This window comes from Akebia trifoliata, chromosome 7 (genome assembly GCF_017979445.1).
Source record: "Akebia trifoliata isolate Shusen 1 chromosome 7, ASM1797944v1, whole genome shotgun sequence".
Lineage (NCBI taxonomy): Eukaryota > Viridiplantae > Streptophyta > Magnoliopsida > Ranunculales > Lardizabalaceae > Akebia > Akebia trifoliata.
The window spans coordinates 26,270,623-26,277,874 of NC_141381.1; the positions used below are offsets into that span (position 1 = coordinate 26,270,623).

Consider the following 7,252-nt stretch of genomic DNA (forward strand, 5'->3'; position numbering starts at 1 on the left):
AATTAATAGAATATTGGCAACCTATAGAATTGAATCGAACCGAACCGATCTTAATTCAATCGGAGTTGGTTTGATCCAATTTGAACTCAATTCGAACCAAACCAAACCAAATGGACCCCTAATCAAAAGTAATGATTCTTTTTTTCCTTTGAAATCTTTCAAGATTTGTATGAAGTTGTTAAATTTTTCTTTGTCATCTTGAAATTTATAATTCACCACCTTAATATACTTGAAAGCATCTTCCACAGTAATTCTAATTTTTATCTATAATGAGATTCTAATAGATAACATATTTCATCTTATAAAGATCCCATAGAATCATATCCTTGACCTTCAAGTTTGATATTCCACGAGAATCCTTTTGCCATTGAAAAAGAAGTCTTGGATATGAATGCATTGCTCTACGCATCGAATAAATTTGGTGACTTGTCGAGGTTGTTGATGATCTTTGTACATAAACTAGGGGTGCAAGTTAATTCGGTTCAAACTGAGAACCGAATCAATCCGTAAATTTTGGATTGGGTTGGTTCGGTTTTAATTAAATATGGTTCGATTTCGGCTTAAAGAAAATAAGAACTGATAGGTTCAGTTCGATTCAGTATTTTGTTCAGGATTTATAAATAACCGAACCAAAATCTTATTTAAAAATATAATGTAATTTTTTTTTCTAAACCTAACCCTCTTCTCTCTCGTCTCTGCGACTGCAACCTGCAACCATGGACTGTCATGATGCCACCGACTGCCATCAGCTTCTCTCTCTCTCTCTCTCTCTCTCTCGTATCTTCTTCTTTCTACAGATGAAAATCCTAACCCCTCTCACAACCACCAATCTCTCTCTCTATCTCTAAATCACTCTCGACTAGATCGTGCTCACCTCTCTCTCGATCTCTCACAAAAAGGAAGCTCTCGGTACTCGACTTCTCGGTGGGTCACCACTCTCGCTTTCTTAAATCGCGAACACTACTCCCTCTTTACTCTCTTATCTTCGAGCTTAGTCGAAGAAATCATCTCTGTGAAGCTCCCAACACCACCTGGTTGGAAGAAAAGGTTTAGCTTTTTCCCACTTTCGTAGAAATATGTATGGGTTGTTCTTTATGTTCTATGCTTTTTGATGTTCTGGGTTTGTAGGATTTTATGTTATTATGGGTTGGAAACCCATTTTGTTTTGGGAAGGGTTGGGTCTTGTAGTTTTGGTCCTTTTGGAGAAAAATTAATTTTTTTGATAATTTTTAGAAATCGAATCGTTTTTTTTTTTTTTTTTTTTTTTTTTTTTAAATTAATCTAATTTTTTATGTGATCTCATAATCTTGCTTTTGGGTTTTTAATTTTTCATAATTCATTTGTTAACATAATTTTATTGATAATTTTCTATAAAATTTTGTTTTACAATCCATGGAATCGAACCGAACCAAAGCTAATTAAAGTCGATTTGAGTTGGGTCGGTTCTAGACCAAATCGGTTCGGTTCTGGTTCCCATATAATGGAACTGACCTTGGTCGGTTCGGTTTTGATTTTGCTCTAAACCGAACCATCCCAAACCAAGTTGCACTCCTAACATAAACTACTTGATGAAATATCAAATAAAGAAAAAAAATGGGCGACGATCCTGATCCATCGACAATGACGAGAGATTTGAGTATCAAGATTAACATTTTATTTATTTGCTCTGATATCATGTAAGATGACAAAATGTTATTGGTGTTTCTATTAATTAAATAACCATGATTGATTATATAGTGTAAGACCTTGGTCTTAATACCTAGATCATGTAAAGTTATATATTATAAAACAAATTATTAAAACGAAGCTCGAAAATTGAAAATTTTCCTAAGCAGTACACTATGCAAATTAATTTTGAGAACAGTAATTTATTATTTTTGAAATTTTTTTATTATCGCAATGGTAAAAAGAATAAAATGGACAATAATTTCTACATTTTTCATACAAAAAAGGTTATTTTCTCTTTCTTCTACCTTTTTACCTCTTTTACCCTTCACATTTATCATACCCAACTCTTCTATATAATAAAGATAGGAGGATATAAATGTAATTTGAATATAAATTAAAAGAAGGGTACTTAAGTAATTTTAATATAAAGTTTAAAAATGGGTATTTTAGATTAAAAAAAAAATGTTAAAAAAAAAAAAATACTTACTTTCAAAAACAATAAATTATCGTTTTCAGAAGTAATTTGAATAGTGCATCATTTTGATAATTTTCAATTTTTGATGCATGTTTTAGTAAATTAGCCTATATTATATTTATGATCCATAGTTTTATACTCGACTTAAACTGTCCACCTAGTTGAATCAAGTCAAGTCAATAACTTATACGTCACCTGAAATGGATCAAATAAAAATACATTAAATTTAAAAATAGTTTTTTAATTACTTTTAAAATAAATATTTATTTTTTTCCCCAAAAAATATTCTATATAGCCGAATAACTCAATCAAGTTTTTTACGAGACTCTGAACCTTTTTGGGTTGTCTCAACAAAATAAATGAGTTGACTCAATGATTTTTCAAGTCCACTTGACAACTTTGTCAAGTCTACTTGGTTCGATTTCAAGCCACTCAACTAGTTTTAAAACTATGCTTTGGACTATGGTCTGTATGCCAAAAATATACATCAAAACCAGAATGTTGAGATGTACCATCAATGATTTATTTTGTATGTAATATCAAACATACAACTAAGATTATACGAATGGTTCCTAGCAACCTTTTTCATTTGGAAATTCTCAGGGATTACCCTCAATACTCAATCTTACGTTTAATCTAATTGAGAGGCTCACTAGGTGTCCAGACTTATGTCCTACTAGGGGGACTAGATGAGCTAGGGTAGGTACCAAGGCACATGCGACCCTCCTGGGCAAGTGCAACGCTCACACATCACACGCACCAGGTAAGTAAGGGAATGCCCTCTCGGGTTTCCCCGAAGAAATATTGTTCATATTTACTTAGACGTTGTATTACCACACTTACCCTCGTCCCTTCAAATGATTAGGATGTCATCTGGTAATGTGACTAGGTCATGCTTCTTGCATTTTACACGTGCTATCATTTTTTGCACGAAATTGATGTTTAGATAATTGTTTGTTAATAGGTCGCAAATCTCCTTTTTGTGGAAAATTGGAAATACGATCAAGTGAAGCTAATATTTTGAGCTTCCAACTTCTTGTGACAGGAGGAATCAGAACACTATAAAAAACGTAAGTTTCAAATTGCCGATCTTACACTCATTTAATTTCAATAGTCATGATAAATCATTAACTAATAATTATAATTATTGGTTTCAATAATTATGTTTTAATTTTTAATATATTTTTCTTAATTTTTATATGAAATCATATTTGTAATGTTATTCTATTAATGGAACTCACAAAAAGAAGTTTATAATTATAATTTAGAGTTTGCTTTAGGAGGCCAAAAAATATTAAATGAATCTTCAGTCTATAGATAAGGGTATTATGGTCCTTTTTTGGCAAAATCTAATAGTTAGGAGTTATTTTTAACCAAAAATAACCCTATTATTTTTAACAAATATACAACAAAAATTATGAAAAATAAACCTAATTAGACAGATTTAAATCAAACTTATTGGTTAATATTTTCCATTATCAGTGATACAAATTAATATGAACCGAATAAATCAAATGTTCTAGTTATTATGCACCACTTAAGTGATATGGTGGGATTGGGCTTAGTGATAAAGCCCACTATACATGGGCCAGGCTAAATAATGTCCAAAATTAGGCAAATGTAAGGGCTACAACAGTTGCAACCAAATGAAGTTGACCCAAATCCACATTAGAACGATTAAAGCCAAGAATGAAATTTACATAAATACCCAAACTCCTCACTTACCAAGCATGGGAAAATCTTAAACCAAATCCAACCAATCAACTCTACTACTTCAACAATCTGCATTGTCTCATCTCATAAATATACATGTAAGAGAAGACATGAGTCTAATAAAATTGATGGAGGAACAAGATTCGTTTAACTAATCACAAATCTTTGGAATAAAGTCTAATAGTCATTCTAGTATTTTATTACTTAGAGAAACCTTGTCTAATTCTTGAGAAGACAGGAATCCATGTCGTCCCGACCCAAGTCATACATGTACATATGATCATCAAAGTAAAAAAATTATCAAGATCGAATGGTAGTCATCCAGTCTCTCATAAAAGCTTATCGTTCCATTTGTAGGTACCCACCACTATACTTGCTCAAGTGCACCATGTTTAACCCCAAGGGGTTGTCCTAGTGGCAAGTCGGGCCTTGATAAGCTCCTTAAGAAGGGTAGGTTAGGCCTGTCAATGGATAGCCGAAATCCGAATCTGAATTCGAATTCGAATTCGAAAATTCGGATATTATCCAAAATTTTCGGATATCGAATTCGGATTCGGATAATTTTTAATATCCGATAGCGTTTCGGATACGAATTCGGATACCAATGAATTCGAATTCGATAATATCCGATTCGAAAATAATAATAAATAAATATTATTTTATTTTTTTCTTTTAGGTTAGAATACTTCTGTCGAACCGATTAAAATTTACAAACCTCAGCCCCGCAGCCGACAGCCCTCTTCGTCTTCAATCGTTCAAAGATCTCAACCCGACGGAATCTCTCAAGATTCCGATAACACTAGTCTTCAGCTGACAGCCCTCATCGTCTTCACTTCAGCCCTCATCGTTTTGAACCGATAACACAGTCACGGTCGGAATCTCTCTCAGCGGCTCACCTTCGGCATCAGCGAAGTGATGGAGGGCAAAACTGAAGTTCTGGAAGCTGTGTTAAAGGAGGCTGTGGACTTGGTACTAGATCTGAACTTGATGAAATTTTTTTGTTTTTTTATTTTTTTCTGAAATTTTTGCTGATAAATTTGTGTTTCTGAGTTCAGGAAAACATACCCATTGAAGAGGTTTTTGAGAATCTAAGATGTAGTGAGAGGGTTTAACAACTGAGGCTGCTCAGGAGAGATTGTCCATCTTTGGGCACTACAAGCTTGAAGAAAAGAAGGTTTCTTTGCTTCTCCACACTTCCATTTCTTATCTACAAAAATAGTTTTTTTTTTAATTTTTTTAATTTCTGGGTGTTTTAGGACAGCAAAATCTTGAACTTCTTGGGGTTTAAGTGGAATCCTTTATCATGGGTCATGGAAGTTGCTGCAATCATGGCTATTGCCCTTGCTAATGGAGGAGTGAGCATTGGGAACTGTACAACCTTTTATTCAAAGAATGGAAATTTGTCTACTTTTTTTTATGAATTTTAATTTGTAGGGAAGGCCTCCATATTGGCAGGACTTTGTGGGCATTATAACTCTGCTTATCATCAGCTCGACCATCAGTTTTATTGAAGAGAGCAATGCTAGTAATGGGGCCGCAGCTCTAATGTCTAGTCTCGCTCCCAAGTCTAAGGTAGTAGAAAAAACCCACTTACCCAATTGGAATAGCAATTAAGTTTCGGATAATTTCGGATACTTTTCGAATAGTAATTTTTTGTTTCGAATCGGATAATATCGGATATCCGAAAATTTAATCGGATACGAATTCGGATATTTGTTAGTGATATCCGATCGGATTCGGATTCGAATTCGGATATCACTAAAAAAATTCGGATTCGAATTCGGATATATCACTATCCGATCGGATATGTATCCGTTGACAGCCCTAGGGTAGGTCAAGTGTTCAAAATCCCACAAAGTTATGAATTCCTTGGGGCCACCTTCCAGGATCCGATTGACCCTTGACTCAACCAGTTGCACATAGGACTTTTCCAAGGGGCAGTGTGTGTGGGTGTGAGATTAAAAGTGTACCAAAGACAAGAGGTCATGTCTTGACTAATGTGATTCAGTCTACACTACATGATTTGGCCATTATATTTTTTTGAAATATCTTATATAATAACTAACAATGGATCCAGCATAGCCACCAGACCCTAGCATATATGTGGAAGGTCCTAGATACATATGTAGAGAGACAAAAATAAAAAATCTCTGTAGCCAAGTGTATAAGGCTGTCCTACTAAAAGAAAGGTTAATTAACTACCTAACCATGCATGTTTGTTTAGTTACATTTTATTAGCCACTCATTTAAACATGGAAGACTAATTTAATATCTCCTTGAATTTATTTTTTTCTTCTAAAAATGTTTTCCATGCATTTTGTTGCACATTTTCACGAGAAAATAATTATTTTACGAAAAATGATTTTATTGCCAATGCAAGAAAGAATTTTTGACCTAACCCATGAGCAAAGTATTGGTAAAAAAGAAAATTTAATATTTTTTCTCTCTCAAAATCATCCCCAATAAACATTTTCTTAGAAAAAACCCATTTTAAGTGTTCTTGAAAAAAAAAAACTTATCCAACAATCATACACCCTTGAGCTAACTGATGTGGAATCTTGGGTTCAATAAAAGGGTCAATAATGTTTTTCATGCATTTAAGTTCTAATAGGTCAAACAATCATCATGACTTGTTCTCCATCTGGCCAACATCCCATTTTCTAATCCATGGACCTACATGTGTGGAATTATATACTCAGACCCTCCTTACATTATTTACTTGTCTATTTCATATACTACGAAGGACCCTTCATGTTTTGTGGATAAGTTCAAGTCTTCTTTTCTGTATGGTACTGTTACTCTTAATTGACAACGACGACAATGAAAAAGAAAACAAAAACAAAGCTTTGCTTTAAAGATTTGGGGTCAGCTAAATAAATTTGGTTCATCAATTTCATTTTGTTTAGTTCCAAGTCTTTTATAATTGGAAGTGAGTTAATGTCTTTTTTTACTAGTTTCGTCCAGATGCTTATCTCTCTCTCTCTCTCAATCCAAATAAATAATTTATGTCGAATATGTTGAGTTTAGTCCCACATCGGACACTCATTATCTTGTCTCCCTCCTTATAAGCTCCTGAGCCTCTCCACTTATTGTCAATTGGTTTTAAGTTGGATCCCTAAATTTGTCATGGTATCAGAGCGAGTGTTTCTCTCTTCACGTCATCCAGTTCATATCTCCATGTGCTTTGACACAGTTTGGCCCACACGTGGGAGAGCGTGTTGAGTTTAGTCTCATATCAGATACTCATTGCCTTGTCTTTCTCCTTGTAAGCTCTTGGGCCTCTTCACTCATTGCCAATCGGATTTGAGTTGGATCCTCAAATTTATCAGAATATTACTACTATCTCCACCACCTGGCTCGCACTCATGAGTCCTCGCCTATTGGTTATCTTATTGA

General features: G+C 34.0%; 2 long non-coding RNA genes across 3 annotated transcripts; both read left to right on the forward strand.

Moving 5' to 3' along the window:
- Positions 1 to 642: 642 nt before the first annotated feature.
- On the forward strand, positions 643 to 4,312 carry LOC147398624 (uncharacterized). Its single transcript, XR_015179964.1, has 3 exons — positions 643 to 1,047; positions 3,108 to 3,213; positions 4,214 to 4,312. It is a non-coding gene; the product is annotated as an uncharacterized LOC147398624 (long non-coding RNA).
- Positions 4,313 to 4,382: 70 nt separating this feature from the next.
- Positions 4,383 to 5,685, forward strand: LOC147398625 (uncharacterized). 2 transcript variants are annotated; one of them, XR_015179963.1, is made up of 4 exons: positions 4,383 to 4,825; positions 4,912 to 5,030; positions 5,113 to 5,211; positions 5,291 to 5,685. It is a non-coding gene; the product is annotated as an uncharacterized LOC147398625 (long non-coding RNA). The 2 variants fall into 2 exon arrangements; XR_015179962.1 differs by having other exon boundaries at positions 4,408 to 4,825; positions 5,113 to 5,685.
- The last annotated feature ends 1,567 nt before the right edge of the window (positions 5,686 to 7,252 follow it).